Raw genomic sequence first — 22,976 nt, 5'->3', positions numbered from 1 at the left:
ACCATTGTTTGCATTTGTCCTCCCGCTGACCCCGAAAGCTCTGCACCTATTTGTGGCGCTCAGATTTTAGTAAGACTCTTTTATGAGACGAGAAAAGTGGGAAGACGTGCTGTTTTTTACCTTTACGTGCTTCGACTGTCATCTGCAGTCTTCATCAGAAGGGCTCCAGTCCGCTGTGATGCCTGCCTATCAGCTGCTTGTCCTGGGCTTGGTCAAAGACTGCCGTTGGAGATTTCAGATCTGCTTCGAAGTTTAGTAAAAACAGCTGTGATTCAACAATTGTTCATTAAGAAAAGAAAATGCTTGTGCCACAGGGTCGGAAGGTGATTTTGTTACCTTTAAGGAAAAAGGCAGGTTCCTGGTTTGCATCTTGGCTGCATCATCTTTAGATGTTCTCCCTGAAAATGCAAATGAACGATTGGAGATCTTGCACTTCAATTTTTGATTAAGTCTCAGTCCAAACTGCCCTTACTTGTAGGTACTGTGGGCAAAAAATGGGCATAAAATATACAGGAAGAGACAAAATGCATAGTTTTTCCTTTAGGCATTCTATAAGCAACAGATCGTAGAGAACACTTATACAACCCGTAAGAATAAGTAATGGTGAAGTCAGTGACACAAGCACTTTTCCTTTTTTCAACCCCCCAAACCATGCACACTGCGCAAGAAGCCCGTTAGTCCTATAGTGCAGTGTTTTTCAACCAGTGTGCCGCGGCACACTAGTGTGCCGTGGGAGATGGTCAAGTGCGCCGTGGAGAAATTGCCCTCATTCACTGATCTAAAAACATTTTCCATCTGTGTTCATCCAAACAGGCCCTGAGAACACTGAGTAGTTAGGAATATAAAAGATCTTAAAATGACTTTTTCTTTGTGTTTATTTAATTCTATTAAAGACATTTTGATAACAATTACGGTACCGCGATTTAGCTGCAGCTATAACTGTGTAAGGAAAAGTCCCGCCCCTTTAACTGTCTCCGCCAATCATTCTTGAAGGCTTAATCACATGTCATCAGTCTGACCAATCAGAAGTGGTTAAAGTCTTCACTTCCTTGTTCTTAATTCTGCTGATAAAGACGCTCAGTTCTAACAAAAATACCAGCTAAAGCTCGTCTTTAGCTGGTGGTTCATCTCTTAGAAAAAGACAGCCGCAACTTCCTGCTTTTTCTGCCACAATTATCACAAAAATCCACGTCAGATTGCGGGGGGGGGGGGGGGGGGGGGGTTGCAGTCGATCAATACAGACCATGAATTTCTGCTTCTTTTTTTTTGGATGCTGGTGTGCCGCAGGATTTTTGTCAGGGTTAAAGTGTGCCGTGGCTCAAAAAAGGTTTAAAAACACTGCTATAGTGCATTCATGCAGTGTCATTAAGGAGCCAGTACTTGCACTTTAAGGCCGTGTCACACGGCTACTATGTACGTTGGTCCTATGTGAATATATGTAGAAAAAGTAAAAAAAAAGGTGCTCCCTTTATGTGAATTTTTTTACAGATGTATTACGAATGAACCACTTTAAACAGCGAAAAAAGTACAAATAAACCACACATAGAACACTTTAATCAATGTACCGTAGAACATGAACCGTGTGTGATTATTGTGCTGTTTATAAGGAATTCATTAGTGATTTGTGCATCATATGCATAATTTTAATGTGATATGTGCGCCTGACACGCCAAATATAAAAGTTTTACATTGGTGGTACATACGTGAAAGCCAAAAATTTATGCATCTTGCAAAAATCACGCACAATTGTGTAAGATATACATAATAATTGCAATAATTGTGGCTGAAACCCTCGACAGACATCTGCGCACATCAACAAATGACAATACACTTATGAATCATGTATATCACAAACGTAGCTTGAAAGACTGAAATTTCATATGCAGAACATGCGCAAAATGTACATAGTGGCCGTGTGACATGGCCTTCACCAACTGACTTGAGTGTGGCGTAATGGTGCCGTGCGCCAGCATCAACTGTAGCTCATGTAAGCAAATTTAACCTCCTGAACACTTTATGATACACTTACCACACAATTGTACATTTCATTTTTATTACATCCCATGAAGTGGCCAATCACCCAAAATGTTTTCCAACCAACCTGCCATTGAAGCTCCTTATTGGCTAAACACACCTGATCCAGGTAATCAGCAGCAAATAAGGCTGGGTTTCTGGAAAACCAGCAGGACACCGGCCCACGAGGCCTGGATTTGGGGACCCCTGCTCCACACGGTCGCATGTTACCAAGGTTCTACTCTTTAGTTCTGTATAAAAACCACCTTTATTGTGGGGTTTAGTGTCTTCCTTACCTACTTAGCCTTGGCCTCTGTTAGCTTCAAGACTACGTCACAAAACACTAACCATAAGGACGACAATTGTACTGTACGTTCTGTTGTCTACGACATTCTTTAAGGTGGAATAAGGTTCAAGGGAAGTACAGAACACATCTGCACTCCCCTAAGAAAGCAGCCTCTCCTCTTTATAACCCTCCATGTGCCTGAATCACCCCAAAACAAACAGCACCTTCTATGGGTCAACCCCCCCACACAAAATCAATAAAAAAAATGAATCTGACTGCTGCTGATTGCCTTGATGGAATAGTGGGCAGTTAAAGGGTCAAGGAGTTTGTGAGTGGTAGACTGGCGAGCTGCAGGCCTGATGTGTTTTTATCCAAAGATATCTAGGATTGGCTTTAGTGATTTTCCTTTTTTTTTTTTTTTTAATAAACACCGGATTGAATCTAATAGCAAAACCATCTGAAGGTTTTTTTGTTGCCCGCGAATGTAATTAAAACCAAATTTTGCTCTAATTAAAAACAGCAAATCCCAAATTCTGTATGTAATTAACACAACAATGAGCGTTCAGAGTCGTAGAAAAGAGGTGGAACTTCTCGAACTTTGAGTGAGACTCAACCTCCTGTAGCCCCTCTCCAGATTATGTTATGTAACAGCAATGTGTGAGTACAAGAGTGAGAGGGAGGGTGAGGGGAAAAGTGTAAGAAGCACAGAGTGTTCAGTATTGACCTGCCTGTTTGCTGCAGTTATTGCGGCCGCTTCATGTTTATGCTTTTTGGCCGATCAGACGCCATGTGAGCGAGGCGCAGATCGCCGTCAGAGACAAAAGAACGTTTGCAGGTGGGGAGAGTAACCGTCTGCAGGCTGCTGTTCAAAATCAGCACACATTTGACGTATTTAAAGTGTTGACCTTTTGACACTTATGGAGACAACTGGTGACATTTTGGGAATCTTTATTTCCTCTGTTGGATTTTTATTTTAAAAAGTTGCTACTACTCTCTGCAGCAAACATAAGCCTGAGTTAACTTGATTTCTATTTATTTACCTGTTTCTAAGGCAGGAATATGTGATGGATATTTGTTAACCCTGAAAAAAGATCCAATGGTACCTTCTTCTTGATTCGGATTTTGGGTGGAACGGTCTCTGCACGTGGCTTTTCTTGACTCTTTGACTTCTGCTCTGACTTTCCTGGTTTGACCTAAATTTCACTAAACCTCTGTCCCATTGCAAACCGAGCTCGGTTTGGTCACACGGTGGAATATTTCTCAGTTTGGATTGGAGAGCTAAAATGGTACTCATGTGTGTAAATGATACGGAATGATGTTGGCTTTTGTGGTTTGTTACCGTGCTTCAAAAACCCCAATTGGAGGTCTCCTCCCTTTTGTATTTGTTGTAGTTGTTAAAATTTCATTTATCTTGTGCATTTTGGGTGGAAGGGAGGCACGAGAAGAAGATTATAAAGAATTTTCTAATCTTTTTATGCTATGAATAAAATGTTAGTTTGGCTGTTAAGATGTGAGTCTTAAAATCCAAAACAATAAAAGGTCAAGTTTGGGAGAAAATCGAGCTTCTAAGGTCCATATGAGGCTGTTTTTTCATCTTCCCGCTGCCAACGCAGCACAAAGTCGACACACAGCAGCTGATATGATTATGTATCTTGGCAGGAACGGTGTGCATGCGTCATTGTGTTTATGAGAGCAAGAGCATCGCAGTGTGTCCTCGTCGGAACAGAGCACCAGCCCATGGAGAAGTTGACAGATATATACCTTTTCCATAGTAATAGGAAACAACGGCCTTCTCCAAATGGTTCGCACCTCCTCTTTGAGGCCTGCAGGAGCACTTTCTCCTATGTGTCAGTTCAGCAGGTAAACCCAGCTGTGAACCCGGGTTCTCTCCTTTTTATGGCCCTTTTAACGTGACAATCATCTCCCACAGCCAGCCTGTCTGCTATCTCGCAGCATGTGCTAACTCGATTTTAAACCCACTTTGGCGTCTTTCCTCGGCGTTTCCTTTTAAAGTTAGGCTCCCTCCTCTCCTGCTCTTGAGTTCTTACCTTGCCTACATTATTATTCCCTCTCAAAGACTTCCCCCTCCTCCTCCTGCGTAACCCCGTCCAGGTAGGTCTCTGGAGCCAGACAGAGGAGCACAGTGTTCTTTTGTTATATGCAGGGATTAAGTCTACATATCAGCCTCTGCTGTTCAGGCTCACAAATAGAAAAAAAAAACCTAAATCTGAGGCTTTGCATTTCTATAATTGGCATATTAAAGTTACACATCAGGACATGTGGGCCTCTGGAAATATCATCGCTGGACAATTAAGTCTTTCAAAAGCTTCTTCTACCATATCAAGTGTTTAGATGTGCAAACAAATTACAGGAAACAAGATTTTTCTGTTTTGATCTGAATGCCTTTGCCGTCCTTTTTGATATTTACAATAAACACGCTCTTGAGGGCAAAATGACAACATGTTGTGTAGTTTTAACAATGTTTCTTAAAGAGCACATTTTGATTGCCAATATTAGAAAATCCCAGAATACAATAAGTACTTTCTATGTACTTGGTTTTCACACAATGATACTTGTGTGTCTCCACTGGTAAGAAGTCGTAACAATAGAACTTTTTGAATTCAGGAAGATGCCCAAAAGTGTCTTTTTGGCTGTGTACTTCCCCATTATTGCACCATATAGGGCAGGTATCCCCAAATCCAGGCCTCGTGGGAAAACTTCTCCGTTTTCCAGAATCCCTACCTTATTTGCTGCTGATTACCTGGATCAGGTGTGTTTAGCCAATAATGAGCTTCAATGGCAGGTTGGTTGGAGAACATGTAGGACGCTGACCCTTGAGGCCTGGATTTGGGGACCTCTGATATACGGCGTTCGACATTTTGTCAGATTGTCTGAATCTACAATTACAATATCTAGTGCCCTGAAAATTACCCAGAAGTCTCTGCAAAAAAACCCCAGTGTGCATCGATGCCCACTAGATGAATGGTGAATATAGACCACGATGTTTGAACACTTTGTCATTTGATAAAAATGTAAATGAATGCATTTTTTATAAATCATTCAAGTTCTCATCATAAGAACACCGTCGATTTATAAATGGCCTTTGTAAAAAGTTCATATTTGTTAGGATTTTACATTGGAATCTGGGTGAGGTCATATTTGAAAAAAGTAGTAAGCATGTGCCCAAATTGAAATAAAACCCAGGACGCTGGATAGTCCCTCACTATATAGTGTTTTAGGGGTTAGGGAGTACTGAATGAATTCAGACATAGTCAATTAGTAAAAAAAAAATTCCCAAAATAGGCTTACAGGGTTTTACAATGCTGCAGGAAATTTCCTAACTGTAGTCTTTCAGTCTGTTTACCCACGTGTCAATGTTTCTGTTCATTTCTTAAAGGCACACAGAAACAGAAAAGGATCCAGACCCTTGCACTCAATGGTACAATGACAACCCAGCTGACTGCTAGGAATGTGGACTCTTAAAGATATAAGCCGGCAGCAACCACTGACACAAAGGAATCTTTTAGATTACTTTTTACAAGAGGATCTGCGCTGTTTCTGGCATTTACTAAAGAAGAAAGCCCGAATGATTGAACATAAGCTGTGAATTCAGAGAAGAAAATCCTGCAAGATAGCCATTAAGACAGAACAAATGTTTTTGTTTTTAAGGATTTAAAGTAGACGCGGCAGTGCAGTTACACTCTAGTACGACTGTGCAAAGTATATTTATTGTACACAGGAGAATAAATGTTCAAAGCTTAATCACTTGGTGGCACCATAACTTCATGGTGGTGAATACTGTTTGACCAAAAAAAAGAAATAAATAACGGAAAGGGGTAAAGAAAAATGATTTTTTTCTTCCTTTACAAAAGTGCCTGAACCCTTCCGTGGCCCACATTTATGAATCTTTGACCCCTTTAACCCTTGTGTCATCCTAGGCACTTTAACATTGTGAGTTGGGTCATCTAGGCCCACTAGACAGTGCTCTGAACCTTTTTTCTTCAATGATTTGTGATCTTCACTGCTGTCCATGGATTACATGAAATCTTTCCACCTTTATCCACCTTTTTCATGGTGGGGAAAACACCTCAATGTAAGGGTGGGGTCATCTAAGATAGCACAAGAGTTACGACATAAACTGTTAAAGTTAAATTGGGCTATGATTGCGTATTGGATGGTGGACATCGCCCACATTTGAACCCCAATGTTTGAGGTCTCTTGACAATTGGGCCACATCTGGTTAATAGAGTAGCTAACCTGCAAAATTAGAGCCACGTGTGTTTACAGAGCCTCTTTGGTACTAAAATAAGGATTTTTAAGTGTGTTCTAGTTGTAAAATGCACACTTTGTAATGGAGCATCTGCATAAAATTGATGATTTCTTATGTTGGAGTGCTGAGGTCAATTCAGGAAAGAAATAAACTAAAGTCTTTGAAATCAAACTTGGAACTATTGAAAAAAGAAGTCAGTAAAGCAGTTCCATTATAGCAACGATGCAGATGCGCCACAACAACAGCAGAACATCTGTTGGTTAACAGCTGCTCTGGCCTTCATAGATGCAGACACATTCACTGAGCCTGTTTCTTCTCCTAATCTTTGTAAATCAAATAGAATCTTAATGATCAACATGTTTCTGTAAGAAGCGGTAGAACAAAGTTCTTGTTTCAGAAACTGATTTTGGATCCACAACTTTCACTTTGAGGAATTCTAACTTTATTTTTAGTCATTTCATGTAAATTCTTAACATTTTTTTACTTTTTGACCTTCTACAAAAAAGTGTAGAATCCTCCTTAGTTTGTCTAAAACTAAATGTCAACTACTTTTTAAAACCTCAACTTTTTTTTTTAATTTAAAACTTGGAAAAAAAAATTTCTTTTACAACATTTATATTATTGTTGCTATAAAGTCCACTTTTTAATGTTTTAGTGAATTTTATTCCTGTCTTTTCAGCTTCAGCTTCAGCTTAACTATTAACCCGTTAGTAAAATACGAATTTATTATCAAACTTTTTATTCATACCAACTTCAACAAAACCTTATTTGGTTAAAAACACCTTTAAAGGTTTTGTAAATGGAATCTTATTTGTCAAAATGTCAACTCTTAGTATATGTTTTGCTCCCGTAAAATGTAAACTTAGTTTTTTTTCTTTGAGGTGGCTTTAATTCTATAGTTTAATATTTTTTGACTAAATATAAGAAGCCAGATAAATCATGGATCATGGATAAATCCTAAAATCTCCACGTTGGGATCTTCCAAGGATTATGTATTAAACTCAATAAACTAGTTTAAAGAAATAAATCAAACAAGACAGAAAACTATATTTTTTCTCCTTTTAACCAACAAAAAAAGGTTCTATAATAGTACAATGCTTGATTGCTGACATTGCTATTATCTATAAATCAAAAGGGTTCAACTTTCTTTTGACCAAATGTTGAATTTATTTGGTAGACATACCAAACAGAGCTGTATGATCATGAGTATTCATTAATCTATGTTAAATTCAGATTGTTTTTAACATCAACAGTAAATAAAATTCTGAAATGAATTAAAGTCTGGTTTAGTGGAGTCACAAATGTGAAGCTGTATTCGCTTCAGTTTGGAGACAACTCTAAAGGACTTTAGCAGAAGTCTCAATAATGGCTGTGGCTTTCAGAGTCATTTCGCTAAACTGTAACAAGTATAACAGATCTTAGGTAATTGTAAAGATTTCCTGAGGTTCTGCGAAGGTGGCGTCACTGAGCCAAAGTCCCAACTTGTGACATTTTAATGGTGCTACTATAGCAGCTGTCATTGGGATCCAATGCCAAAAGCTCAGCATTTCATTAGTCATCCTGAGATTAATGCTAATTTAAGTGATCTTTCTGAAAAGGGATTTTTCTTGCTGATGACCCACAACCTGACATCTAATAAAAACATCTCCACACAGGGATCGATTTCTGACCATCTTCAAACCACATCATAGTTTCGTGGTACTTCAGAGTAAGCAGGTTGTACCAGAAAGGTTTCTGAATGAGGCCTAGCTAAGGTGGAGTCTGGTGAAAAAACGGTAAATCTGGTAGAATTCCAAAGCGTTTCTTCACCTCCGAGTCAAACTTCTCATCCAAAGGTTTGACAGGCATAACTACGGGAACCTTCAGTGTATATATTGGTTGACCCTTTGGTGAGGCTTCACACCTCAAACCTTACCTCATTTTCCAGAGAGCTTTGTGTTCCGTCACAGGCCATGAACGGTAAAATGTAAACAGTGAGCCTTGATGAGTCACAAAGAAGTTTTTGTCAGCAGAACCTGCCAACTCAGCAGCAGTATCTGTTAAAGCTTTGGACAATTAGTTTTGGTTCTTTTGCTCTTTTTGACTGCAGGGCCAAACTTTAAAATCTATAGATTTACACTACAGAAAGGATCACCACTTTGTGTTATTGGACTGTGATGCGTAGGCACAGACTAAATTAATGACAAAAAAGAAACACTTTTCTTGGGGGGGGGGGGGTGTGTGTGTGTGCTTATGCATACATGTCTCCAAAGTGTCGTTTCTCCACTTTAGTATCAAGTATCAATCCTATTTGGCATCTTATCTGTGTCTCATTTCAGGCTTTATTATGTTGTGTGTGCGTGTAAATGAGTGTGTGTGTGTGTGGGGGGGGGGCATTGTATGTGTTTTATCATTTTTCTTTCGCTTTTGGCTTTTAAAACTGGAAAATGTCATTATGTAAAGCACTTTGAGCTACTTTTGTCAGAAAAAAACTCTACAGACAAAGTTTGATTTGATGTGATTTCTGTCTGAAATCAATTCAAGGCCTTTAAATCCAGAGAAAAGTTCTGTTTCAGCTGTATTTTTTGGCAAATGAACTACGTCCTGCTTCATGAATCTATATCAAATTCAGCTTGGATTGGCTAAATTACTTATAAGTTTTGAATTGTTTTTAGGATATTTAGGTTATATGGATTTTTAGAAACTATTAAAGGTTAGCCTTTGGCCAAACTCAGTTTTATCTAACAGAAATCGATTTGAAAATAAGATCAGCCTTCTTCCAATTCTTTTTTTCTTTTGAAAAACATTTGGATACCAAACATATCTTCAAGGAAATGGTATTTTTGCTCAAAATTGTTGTCAAAGTAGCTAATTATTTAGCTCTCTGTGGTGTTTCCAAGCAAGGTAATTATATTTAACACAACTTAGTGTTTCTAATAGATCCATAGCCCCCAAATCTGTCACTGAATCAAATAAATATTTGTTATAAGCCCTTTTTTTTTAAGTTGTGGTTTAGGTGCAACATCTTTACCCTTTCCCCCAGATATAACAGCTGAGCACACTTGTTGCATTCTTCCCAGCTCTTCCCACTATATCTCTGTTTCATCCCAGCTCAATGGAGTTTGACTCGGAGCATGATGGGTACTCAACACCATCATTTGTCCAAAGTTCGTTCTGGTTCAGTTTACATTTGCTTTGGGGTCATTTTGCTTCCCCTTAGACCTTCAACCAAGTCGCCAATGCTGCTTGAGAAAAAAACTATAGTGTTTTTTTTCTCTATCATTTGCCCTAAAAATGACTGTTTTCTGGCTTAACTTAAATTTAGCAACGTCAAGAAATATCTTTACACCATTGGACGTTGGTTGTAAAAGCTGAACTGCATATTTTGTCTAAGCTTTGGACCAATGGTGTACGTAGATGCATTCATTTTAAACACCAGATGTTTCTGGACGGTTCCTGCACAGACAGTAACTCTTTTTACCATTTCTAGGAATGCTGGCCTGACAGACTGACGTTGTCATGTTTGCATAAAGAAGTTACACAGATAATAAAACATAAATGCATTTCAAGTTTTTGGATCCTCCTCTGGGTGGCCTCCAGTCGCTGCATTGCCCTCTACACGAAACAACTCCAGAGGCTTCATGGAGACAACATCAAAGGGTCTATAAGTCAGCTGTTGCTTGGCTCAGTGCTGCTCTAACCTGTGAGGACGAAGCTTTAACTTGGCCTCACTTCCCAAAAGAAAACAATGATGTCAAAATCTAGAGACTCATTGCAACATCGCCATTCAGGGAGCAAAATGCTCTGCTGAATTTTTAGATGGTGGTCATAAATCAGAGTCCCTAACGTCAACCTTTTTTTCTTCTTTGTTCTCTTTCTTCCTCACTCAGCCACAGACGGCACATTTTAAACCCATTAGCAATCGGCCTGCCAGCTGTACATCAGCAAAAACCATAAATTGTTTTATTGGTTCAAGTTTCTGCAAAGTGGTGAGGTCAGCGCTGCGGATTCCCGGTATACCGGGAGCTTATTTTGCGAGCTAAAGCGTGCCTTTTGTCAAATATTTAAGGAAAAATGACTGTTCCCTCTGAGGCTTTGACAGTTGCATAATGCTTCTGGTGCATTCGCCTTGCTTGTCTCCAAATCTGTGTCAGTGTGCTAGAACCTGTTCCATCGATATTTCGGTTGATTGTTTCTCCTCATGTGAACTTTTTCAAACAACAAACACAGTCTGTTTGGTACATCCGTGGAGACACTGCTTTCCCTCTGAGGGGTTTGGTTTTTATCTGCAGAAGAAGGAGCAGCTTGTCTGAGGTTGTTGACATTGGTGCCCACCATCCACCCTCCCCGATCACACCAGCCCCCTCCATGTCGCACAGCTGTGTGCAGTGCAAATACTCCGGGGCCCCGTGGACGGTGCGTTGCCAGGGAAACCAAGACCACAACCAGGTGTACTCACCAACCAACTGTCAGCTCATGGCCCCTCAATGAGTCAGACTCCCCCCTTAGATTTTGTTTTTTCTCAAAATCCAATAATAAGCGTGAAGTCAAAGTTGGGGTTCGTGTTTATTTGAAGTCTGGGGGGGTAAGTTGGCAGGGCCACCCACCCAACATTACCACGGGTGCTGTTTTCTCCTCGTTACCATATCAACGGGATTCCCAGAAGATGGGAACCCCCCAACCTCTTCCATCCCTCTGGCCCCATTCAACATGTGAAGTTTTAACAGCTTTGGCTGAAATTTGGGCGGGGGGCAGGTGCCCCTTCACCTGCATGGCCTTCTCTCCTTTCACTCTGGACCCCCCATCTTTAGTGTCCACTTTCCATTGGAACAGGGGCTAAAGGAAAACCAGGTGAGGGGTCTGGGTGTGAACTGGAACTTAAAATGACATCGCCACAAGCAGACTGCCCCCCCCCCCCCCCCCATTCATAAGTGTGGAAGAATACACAAGGTCTCCATGGAAAAGGCAATATTGAACAAGACTTTGTATAAATGACTTCAACAAGAGGCGATATGTCCATTTTCACGCACAATTTACTGTACTAACAATATCCCTTCTGTGACTCACTTTCATAAGAATAACAGAGAAACAAAACTAGAACATTTGGACCCGTAAGAGACAGAATACGTTTCAAGACTAAGGGGGGTTTTTGGACTGCACACATTTGGTCCGCTCTAAGTGAAGCAGAGTTCGTTTACCCTGATAATCCGGAACAAATATTCAGTCTGAATACACAAAAGCGAGCCTTGGTCAAGGACCAAGAACCGCTCTGGAACCCATCTTTGGAGGTGGTCTCGGTTCATTACCAATCTGAAATTGGAGTTAAAGCCAAAGTAAAGCCAAATTATGGCTTTATGTCACTATGTATTATGGAGCACGGGTCCCCAAATCCAGGCCTCGAGGGCCGGTGTCCTACATGTTTTCCAATAAACCTGCAATTGAAGTTTCTTATTGGCTAAACACACCTGATCCAGGTAATCTACTGCAAATAAAGCAGGGTTTCTGGAAAAACAGAAGGACAACGGCCCTCGAGGCCTGGATTTGGGGACCCCTGTTGGGAGTAATGGCCAAGAAGGCTTGGTAAAAACACTACCAGTTTGTTGGTAATAAATCACTACCAGTGTTGGCTACAGTGTTAAAAAATAAGCTACTATTCACTGACTACTCAGTAACTGTGTTTCAGTAATATAAAAGTAAGTTGCAGCAAAGACAATAGTTTTTTTTTTGGTTGCATTCAGATGTTTCATTCTCATTTATTGAGCATAATTACATGGAACAAAGTTTTTCAAAGTGAAGCCACTGGGGTTACATTATTTTTTAGGAAACAACAGCTATTTGTGTCAGTGGAACATCCAGAAATTTAAAGGAAGGCGCCATTAAAAGTTGATTTAACATCTTTCTTATTGCCAGGATCTTCTTTACTTTTCCATAAAAAATTATAACCACCACTGATTGTGCACTAAATAAGAACACTTTAATACTTTAGATTCCGCTTTTGTTTATTTATGGAGGCCTGGACCTGGAAGTTTACCAAAAAAGCCTGAATTTAAAAGATGATTAGACATCTAAAGCTACGTGCACACCAGGCATATGTGGCACATTTAATAACCTGGGTTTTTGAACGTGCCTTCAGGTCTGTTGTTAGCACATACTGAGTATATTGACGTAGACTTTTCATCGGAAGCAGTTGCTCGGACGTGCGTTTCCGAGCCCGGTGTGAACATAGCATAATAGTTTTAGAAGCTTTTAGTGTGAAAGGCAAACTTTAAAACAGTTGTTCTTAAAATGTTTGACAAAATAATGTCTTTAAAGAACAAAAAAGTTTAAAATATATTAAGAAAGGTTTCTGTTATCAGAAAAGTTTCCAGTTCCTGAAAATTGCAGAACAATATTTGACAAAAATGTAAATTTGATTCTTTCAAGGATTTCAGAAACAGATGCTCTAAGATGGGAAAGCGAATTTGCCAGCTGTGAACACTTTGGGACAGAGACCATACGGGTTAATGAATCAGGTGAGATCTGGAACACATATGTTTGCATCTGAGATGGAAATAAAAGGAGACCAACAACGATCTGTTTCTCATCAGTAGCTGACGTCGTCAGTCTCTCTTTTGCCCCTTCCACACTTCATAACCGTCTCTTGCACTCTGACTGTTCAGCCACGTCTTTAACTTGGATGGATGACCTGTGGCGGAGGACGTTAGGCATAATGATCACATTAACAGTTCGAATATGTAACCAGAGTAGAAAAGTTGTTCGGAGAATTTCTCCAGAAGACTAGTAAGAGAGTGAAAAACCACAGGAAACATGAAGTCGGGCAGATGTAGGGGAAAAACACACGGAATGCGGTGTTGAGCAAGACTGGACCGGATCTTATGCGTGTAACATGTTCTAGAACATGTTCAGAACGCAGCCAAGACGAAACAAGTGTAGCGTCAAACATGAACACAACCACATGTTAAAACAAGACGGCGGGAACCATGAAGCCAAAGTGGTTTACATGGGTCAGGCAGCCAGAGGTCAACCGCAGCCTTTATGTCTGATTTGTCACACTGTTAGTCATGATCTCTCAAGCATGTAAATGATTATGGGCAATGAAGAGACATTAGAAGACGTCAGATGGGATCATTTGGAGATATGGACCTGTGGATTCATAGCAAACTGCTGGTAAAATAGCAGATTTATAATGCTGTTTTCTTTCTTTGTGAAGCTGGTGGTGCTTAAAACCAACATTCTCTCGGTTTTAAGTGAGCAAATGAGGGGTTTAGACATAATATTTGGATTGCCATCTTGTTTTGCAATTGCTGGTTGTGCAAGCCGGAGAAGTCTCACATGAAGAACTTCCTGTGTTGATGAGGAAAATTCTCGTGGATTACAGGAAGCTAATGAAAAGAGAACAGAAAATTACAGGACTGGAGGATTGCCAAAGGATTCCCATCTCAACAGGTCAACCAACACAAAACAACAAAACTGTGTGTCAATCAGTGGGGACGTAAACTGTTGTTTTGTATTGGGTTCTGCTGTCAATGCCATACTGACTAGACATGATCAAACGCCTACCTTTCCCCATCAACAGCTCAAGCAGATTTCGCCATGCTAAAAGTTTGCAGTTTGCTGGTTGGACCAACACGTATCTTTTAAATGTCCTTTTATTACTGTTATGATTATCATTAAGGCCCTGCTCGCTCATAATTCTTTAAATCCGTGCAGTCAGTGCTTATGACCCCGGATAAGGGTTAGCATTAGGCTAATACGTGCTAAAAACATTAGTCATGGACGAACCTAAAACTCTGTGCGGGCAATGTCGCAATGAGGCTCCAGCTGTCCTTGAACAGCAAAATCAGCGCATAAAAGCACATTTAGGAGATAGTCTCCTGCAGCTTTGCGCTGATTTTGCATTGCTGCAATGAGCATCTTGGATGTAAATATGTGGGAATAACATCAGCCTTTATTTTGTCTGGACACCACTGGAAGAACATATTCATATGATGCTTCACAGTTTCTCAGATGCATAGCAGCAATTCCGCCTTTGGGGATCCGGCTGCCGGTCCGAAGACAAAGCTAGTCCCGGGGGAAGTTTAGACGAACCGCGGTGCGTCCGAAGGAGGACCGCGGAAGGTGGAAATGCTGCTTTTCACGAGAAGCTGTGTACAATCATCAGGTGAGCACATCCGTCACAAAGCCCTCTCCTTTGTCTCTAACAAAAGGCTACAAGCCTGGCCGCACTGCTCATAGCATGTCTGTCTTTTAGCAGCGGGACACACAGAGATAGCACTGACGTCTTGCCTCCCTTCTGGAAATGCTAAATCACCAGGGTTACCAGGGGGGTACTTTCACCAGGGGGTACTTTCTTCGATCTCAAACACCAAAAAAACAACAACAACAAAAAGAAAACATCAAGTTCAGTGGCTTCAGATTTAGTACCGCCTTGCCCACAGTGAGCACGAATCCCGGTCACAGACAGAAGGCCCAGTAGCTTGAGTTCTGTCTGGTTGTCAGTAGGAGACTGCCTTTGGTGTTTGCTTTGCCTGTTTTGCTACAACTACCCCGCCCACATACGCCAGTGTATTGGAAAAACGAACGTGACAGAGCTGAATAACGGCAAGTCAAGGTGGACCAGGTTGAAACGGCAAATGGAAATACTTTTACTTTTGTTTTCGCATCAGCCTCGTCAGCAGGGAAAGTTTTTCTGCCCTTGGCACCAATGAGGCCTCAACAGCATCACTTATGATTAATAACCAGGTCAGTCATCAACCATAAATCTGAAGTTGAAACTAACTGGAAACATTTGTGCTTGAACAGAGCGATGGACCTGAATTGGAACAGAGTTTGTTAAATTTTACAGTGCCTTCCTTTTGCTCAGTTTTACTAGGAACTGCAAAAATATCTTAAAAATTACTTTTCAGCAGAGGAATAAATTAGGGAGATATTTCAACTCTGCATCAGACTTTGCCCTTTTCTACATCTTTTGCATTTCTAATAACGTGAGAACCTAATCCAAACAAAGGCTTGTGAAACCTGCTAAAGATAGGAGCATCTGTCACAAGTCAGGTATTAATTGGTGTGGCTAAAGGACAAATACCTCCAGTCAGTCACACTGTGCATCAAATCCTACGTGTGCGTGCATGTATGGGTGTGAGAAGCATGTTACTTGTTAAAATACCCCCTAACACAAGTTTACCTCAGACTACAGAGAGACCTGGGTGTGATTCTGATTAAATTGTAATCCGGAGACGGTTTATTACCTAAACCAAAGTGATGGTTTCTTCCTGCTGCTAATCTGTGATGTAACGCAGCTACACCTCATCCAGGACTCTTATATAAGCACTTAGATAAACATGGATTTTTTCCCCCAAACGCCGGCATGTTTTTGATTTTTTCCCAATGAGTAAAGTGTCTGCGCCAAAGCATTTGGCCCCACAAAGGCAAACATCTTATGAAATTGACACATGTGAAAGCAAAGATAATCTAAAACAATCTGTATTTTCTACTCAACGTCATTCTATTGTTTGACTTGAAATGAGGCTGGAGCTAAATTACCTCTGATCATCGCTTTTGCACCGGATGATGACAGCCAACCAAGTCCAATTCCGGGTGGATTATGTCACGCATCAGCAACATTTTAGCTGTCAGACAGAGTTATGTGAATGTAAGGTTTTGACAGTATGAGGGCAAACATTGTCCATTTACAGTTTTTCTCCATCGGTTTGGCTCATTTTTTGAAACAGAAATGAGAAACAACATGGACAAATCTCCAAACCACAATTTCTCATTAATTTCATCAAATTGCAAATGTCTTAGTGCATGTCTCAATGTCTCAGTACATCTTTGAAATTGATTAAGTGGAGGTAGCCTACATTAAGCAGTTTCCAAGTGAATAGATCTTGTTGATCTAAACTGATTGTTGATTCTCAGTCTAATGGTTGTTCGCTCCAAAATGAGTCAGCATCATTTCATTGTGTAAATCATCACATGCACATTAGTCTGTTCAATTGTCAAAATTAGTCAAGAACATAATACCATGAATACGATATATGAATCCCTTGGAACATTTGATACATTTATTATTATTTTGATTTGATCCCTGACAATGAGAGACATCTCGTAGGGCCTCACCTGCCACTATATGTTATTGTATGGGACAATGTGAATTTCCACCGTGGCCCGCTCATCAGGGCCAGGTTCACTACTCATCCAACGATGGTCATAGTGTTCCTACCACCTTACTCTCCTTTCCTCAATCCTATTGAGGAGTTTTCCTCCACTTGGAGGTGGAGAATGTATGAGCATCAGGCTCAAGATCAGAGGTCCCTGCTCCATGCAATGGATGCTGCGTGTGAGGATATTACAGGAGATCAGTGTAGGGGATGGTTGCAACATGCACGCCTTTTCTTCCCTCGTTGCATAGAAAGGGAGAATATACGCTGAGATGTGGACGAGAATCTGTGGTCAGACAGACAGCAGCGTGTGGATGGTCGGCAGGGTGGGGATGATGGCCAGGAGAGGGAGGGTGAGGACAGCGACCAGTGAAGAACTGTTAGCATTATTTACAGCACTGTAGGCTGCATGTCATTTTCATTGTTTCTTGTTTGTGTTGCTGTATACATTTTCTTTTAACTCGGATGTATGAAAGTTACTTTATGTGTGTGAATGATAATGGGTACAATTTCCTTGGCAGTATGAGTGCAATGTGTGCTGTTAAACCTAAGAGGCTACTCTTACCCTAAAATCCTTTTTCTTTTTCTCAGTTTTATACAATATTGTATTCTGTTAGCTATACAAAAACAGTACAGTAACCATTGTCAATGAAGGACTAAGCTAAGACTGAAAGGTGGACATGAGGGATATTTCAGTGGTCCTCTACTATAGTGACAAAACATCATCATCATCATCAAAACATTTAATCTCCACTTGTGGTAATGGGTACATTATGCAATGGGAGGTACCTAACAGGGGCGAATATAGTTTGTAACAACTTGAAGGCACCAATTTAGAAAGGAAATTTGGAAAATATTGCACAAGTTTTTAACTAAAATCCCACTAAATAGTATTTGGTTAACCTTTTTCTAATGTCTGGGCAAAAATCAGCCATTGAGAACCAGAGCAAAGTCCAATGACATACAACCTGCTAGAAGGGTTATTAAATTACTTCAACACTTTAGCAGGAGGTCACAATGTCTTTGCAACACTCTCGTTCTCGGGTATTTTAAAATGTTAATTGTTTCAAAGAATTTTCAAAAAAATCTCTTTTTTTTAAAAAAGGGGAATTTTTACAGATGCTTAAAATTGACTTGGTAAATTTGAGTCAAACCATTTGAGAAGTAGACCTTTGTGGCAGACAGGCAGTGTTCGAGTCATGGGAATAAAATCCCTAAGCAGACGGTTGTCATGGAACTTGTATTTAACCCTTTAATACAGGAGGTGCCTCCGATGACAATAAATAACACACGCTGATTCAACTATCGTACTATTTAAACAATTGCCATAAATATAACATATTCTGAAGCTGACAAAAGCAGCTTCAGTGCAGGAATCCACTGGAATTACTTTGATTGCAGAAAACACTGCACTACTGTAAAGTGTTGCATATCAGCACAAAACTGCTTTTCTCATGTTCAGGATCCGTTAGAGTTACGCTAATTGCAAAAGTAATGATGAATTACCGGTGTTAAATGGTTAACCCCTCCTTAAACTGAGTCTAAATATCCTCTTGATATTTGCTTACAACTATATGAAAGCTATCATACTAATACAGTTGTATGCAAAAATGTCTGCCAATGTTTCTCTGTGACTTCTTCCACCTTCTCTGAGAAGACGGTGTTCCCAGGCCAACTACGGGGTATAATCTTTCCAGCATGTTCTGAGTTGGCCATGAGGGCTTTCTCCCTGGTGAACATGCTCGTAACACATCATTAGGAAGGCATCCTGACCAGATGTCTAAACCGCCTCAGCTGGCTCACCTCAATGTAGACCAAAGCCTTAATGATTAACCTCCTCAGTGTATCTTTAACTGGGACTCCATCCACTCTACGGTAGCTGAGTTTGTACTACCTAATACAGACTGTTAAGGAGGAAAACGGTGATGATTTACTAGGGTTGTGCCGATGGACGATATCATCGTCCATCGTGATGGGTGACTGACATCCCGATGGAGAGACCACCATCGTGATGCCACGCCCCCGCCACGTTGCGCGTCGACACCATAAGCCGCGGTTACATGTACAAAATATCTTGATGGGATAAATGGTCGGATTAGAATCCAACCGTGTAGATGGGCCCAGAAAAATGTTTTCAGAATATAAAAACGTTCACTAAGGTCACAATTTCGGTCGGAATAAATCATTCGCACATGCGCAGTATTCGCACATGCGCAGTTTGAAAACCGGAAGGGGATACAACTTCCGCCGAGCGGCTTTTTTTCCAAACTTTATTGAATGTAACAATGCAATACAAAACGATAACAGCCCCGAGCGGCTATATATATTGACACGTCAGCTCGGTAAAATACGAGATGATCTTCTAAACGTGCTTTTAATAATGTTACGGTTATTATCAAACACCTGTTCGCTCATCATTTGAATTTTAATCCGTGTGGTCAGTGCTTTTTCTGAACGGAGCCAGGATTAGCAGTATGCTAACACGGGCTAACAACATTAGCTTTGGGTGGCGCTGCACGTAAACGTGTAAGAATAACATCAGCCTTTATATAGTCGGGACACGACTGGAAACACAAATCCACGTGATTGTTTGAATGTTTTCTAAGGACTGAGCGACATTTCTGCTTTGATGCTCAAACCGCTGTGTGTGCTGACGATCCGAGCTGTGCTCTGACACACACTTTTAGACCCGGTTCTGAGTTCGGTTGCTTGTACCCCTAGAGCTGCGGGACGGATCGCAGTCTTAAATCTCCCACACATACCGCTCATGTACCCCCCCCCTTCCCATCAAACACAAAGCTTTAAGTCCGCGCTCCGCCGGTCCACTTCGCTAATTAAGTGCGGGAGCGACTACACTTCTTTTCTATCTTGCTTGTTACTTTTTCTGTTAAAGTCACTTCCCTCAGTTTATACTGGATCATCGCGGATTAACCATTAGTTGGGAAATAAAATGAAAAAAGCAAAATAACGAATAGCAGTTATATAAGAACGAAAAATGTAAAAAAATACCCCCCCCCCGACGATGTCATCGTCCATCCCGATGGTTGACAGCAAACATCGTCAACGGCCAAATTAGGGGACATCGCCCAACCCTATGATTTACAATATCAAGTTTTAAAAGGGTCCCAACTAACCAACCTATAGAAGATCAATCTTTGACATCCTACCTCTGGAGTACTTAAATAAAATGGAACAACTTCATGAAAGTGAAGCTTAACTGGTTGCTTCAACTGATTGACCTAAGTGTCTCATGTAGGGGTGCAACAGATCACAAAACTCATAGTTCAGATCATGTCGCCGTTTTAGAGCCTTGGTTCGGCCGGTTCGCTTCATTTTTCTAACAAAATAGTAATTCATGTCACCTGCTGCTACAGAACCCACTCACACTGGGGACAGACGCTCAGCGTCTAAGTTTTCCAACTGGGTCACAGAAACACTGGTGTAGAGCTCCAAGCGGGCATCACTTACGTGTTGAGAAAATCTGAATGATCTCTTGAACAGATACATGGAGCCGTGTTTACCGACGCCTTTGCAGAACTCTTCTCAATCACAAAACTGGCTCTCTCAACATCTTCGGTGCCTTTCATAATGAGATCGAGAAAAACTTTTGACTCCTTGTCCAGTGTGAACAACACCTACTGAATGCTTGTTCATGAAAATGATACGCGTGAGGGGAAAGAGTGGCTAGTGATCCATACGGACCCCAGATCAGCCGTAATCCGTTGCACCCCTATTCTTATGGGAGTTTTTATGACAAGACAAAGAACCCATCTATTTAAGATGATGTGGAAACATCTCTGCAGTTTTTTTTTTTAAAATAACTTCCTTCAATTGACCAATTGACAAGGACTTAACCCTAAAGCTTATCGGACAATGACGAAATGCTGTGTTGACGTAAGCAACAGAAATGACTTAGACTGATGTTACTTGATATGTTGGGGTGTTTTCTATTCAGGAGGAATGATGTAATTCACATGAAGATTTGGTGTAGATCTTATAACAGATAACAGCAAGTGGCAACTTGGTGTTTAAGTCTAGTCCTTCCACATATCTTGTATGTGTGTGTGTGTTTAAGGAAGCACAGAAAAAGTCAGTGAGATATTTCCTTTGTTGTAACCTTCATGTAGGGATGATTGGTCCTGGCTAAAACATAATGTACGAAGTGATGTTGAAGTGGATAACTGACTTCCTCTTACGTGGAGTCTGTTCCCTTCGGCCTTCCGACCGACCGTCAAAGGTTTTGCGTCACCTCCATTATCTGAAATAACTGAAGTGCTTGAATGATAGACCAGCAATTTACTGATTTGTGGTTATGAGGAAAGCAGAAAGCCAAGGCACGCAGAGGAGAACACACACTTTAAGTAATCTTCATAACAGCTAAGACTCTTAAAGCCAAAATAAACAAATTATCCAACCTGCAAGAGTCGGTCATGCAGATAAAGTTGAGGAGTCAAGCAACGATGAAAGAATGACTCAAACTTATTAAAGCATTGGTTTCTTATCCTGACTATTTTGTTGCTCAAAACTTCAGGTCGCTTTATGATAACGAGGAATAGCCAGCAGTTGTGTAAAACATAGGTGCAAAATCTACTCAACCTCACTTCCGTGATTTAGGACGATCTAAAATGTAAATTCGGACTCCCTTTTTTTGTCCTTGTTGAGTAGATGAAGGGGATTTTACAACAGGTCAACGGGGTCAACCTCAGGTTGGTGATGATGCCCATACAGACTTCCCAGCACTGGGGGAGGCGGCATGGCGCCATGTTCAAAGTACTTGCTTCTTGGTGTGGAATGCTAGGCGGGTGGTGGGGGGAGGCCGTTTGAAGTGGAAACTTGTGAGTGACAGAGTAAAAATAGCTGTTGTCCTTCCAGATGGGCATAACTGACAACAAAGAGGTAGGGTTTTGAGCAAATTGGCAGGACGCTGCATCTTTGCAGGCAGGTGCATCAGGCGAGGGGGTGGCCAAGACAACGTTGAGACACAGATGGCACATCCAGGAGACTGCTTTTTTTCTGGAGATGTTTATCTCTTTCACCCACATATGTCAATAAAAGACGTGGAATGAGTCAAGGAGGTGCAAATTCCCAGACAGCACTTCGGAAGGCTAATAGTTTTCAGAGGAATTCTTAATTGCCAAAAATCTATCACTGACCACGAATTAATCAGTTTTGCACCCTCTACATTTATAAGAAACTCTAAAAGATTTTTTTAAAATCATTTTCTACAATCACCCCCTACATTTTTCTGTACATTTTAATAACATTTTCTAAGAAATCTAACGAATTAGACGTTTATGTTCCTGGAGTATTATTTTAGAAATTAATGAATGGGTCCAAATGGATGGGTCAACACTCTTAAAATAAGATATTTTTAAATGCTTTTAAACATACTGTCATGTGTATCATATTTCATACATATTTCCCTTTTGTGGGATTAATAAAGTTTTATTCCATTCTATATTTCAAATTATGGATGTAAGAAAACAACTGAGCCTTGTGGTTTTTGTTGTTGTTACATAGCTCAATAATGTATACAACTTAGTTTTAACTTGAGATTGGTACTCTGGGCCAGGTTGCGTGCATGTACTGTATCAAAATACATATTTCGGTGCTTCGTTTTGAGCTCAAATAAGGAGTGAGGCTGTGCGGATGAGCAGCGCGAGGAGCTTCCGCTGTACTTCTCAGCAAAAGATTCTAATTCTGATGGATCGGAGTGGCGTGTCTGAAAACAGACCGACGAGTGGCGATGAGCGGTGAAATGTGTGTTTACCTCCGTGTGTGTGAAAACAGAGATGCAGTGTACAGTCATGGACAAAATGCTAAGGCTCAAAATTTTTGAGAATGACACAAAATGTAGTTCATGCAAATTGCTATTATAAAACACTTAACCAGCAACTTTTCCAATCAAGCGCTTTTCTTGACCCTGCCACGCCGCTTCTTCCCCCCTAAATGTTTCCGGGAACCACCTGTTCAAGAACCGTTCAGGCACCTGAACCGGTTCAGTCACATTTAGTGGTGTTGGAAATAAACAGCATTTTATTTTTGTAACTATACTTATAAAGCGTTGAAACACAATATTTGTTCTTTTTTTATACTGAGACGTTTGAATATTGAAAAAAAAATTCTAATTTACCCAAGAAAAGCACCATGGACTTGGGTAAGAGCGACTTGTAGCTGCAAAACAGTTGCAGTGCTTAACGCTCTGATCATTTATAAAGTGAGTTTTACTATTTCATTCATGTGAAATATGTATTATTATTCATACTACATT

General features: G+C 40.6%; 1 long non-coding RNA gene across 1 annotated transcript in view; it reads right to left on the bottom strand.

Annotated features, from left to right (window-relative positions):
* The window catches only part of LOC111949229 (uncharacterized), a 170,050-nt gene that overhangs the window by 6,521 nt on the left and 140,553 nt on the right, over nt 1–22,976 (bottom strand). The window contains exons 8-9 of the long non-coding RNA XR_002875247.2: nt 337–398; nt 121–240 (exon numbers count right to left, since the gene is read on the bottom strand). This is a non-coding gene — a long non-coding RNA (uncharacterized LOC111949229). The remainder of the gene's footprint in view (nt 1–120; nt 241–336; nt 399–22,976) is intronic.

Source organism: Oryzias latipes, chromosome 2, assembly GCF_053564925.1.
Source record: "Oryzias latipes strain Hd-rR chromosome 2, Olatipes_Hd-rR_3.1".
NCBI lineage: Eukaryota > Metazoa > Chordata > Actinopteri > Beloniformes > Adrianichthyidae > Oryzias > Oryzias latipes.
Note: the sequence above shows the minus strand (reverse complement) of the source record. Positions and strands in the feature narration are given on the sequence as shown.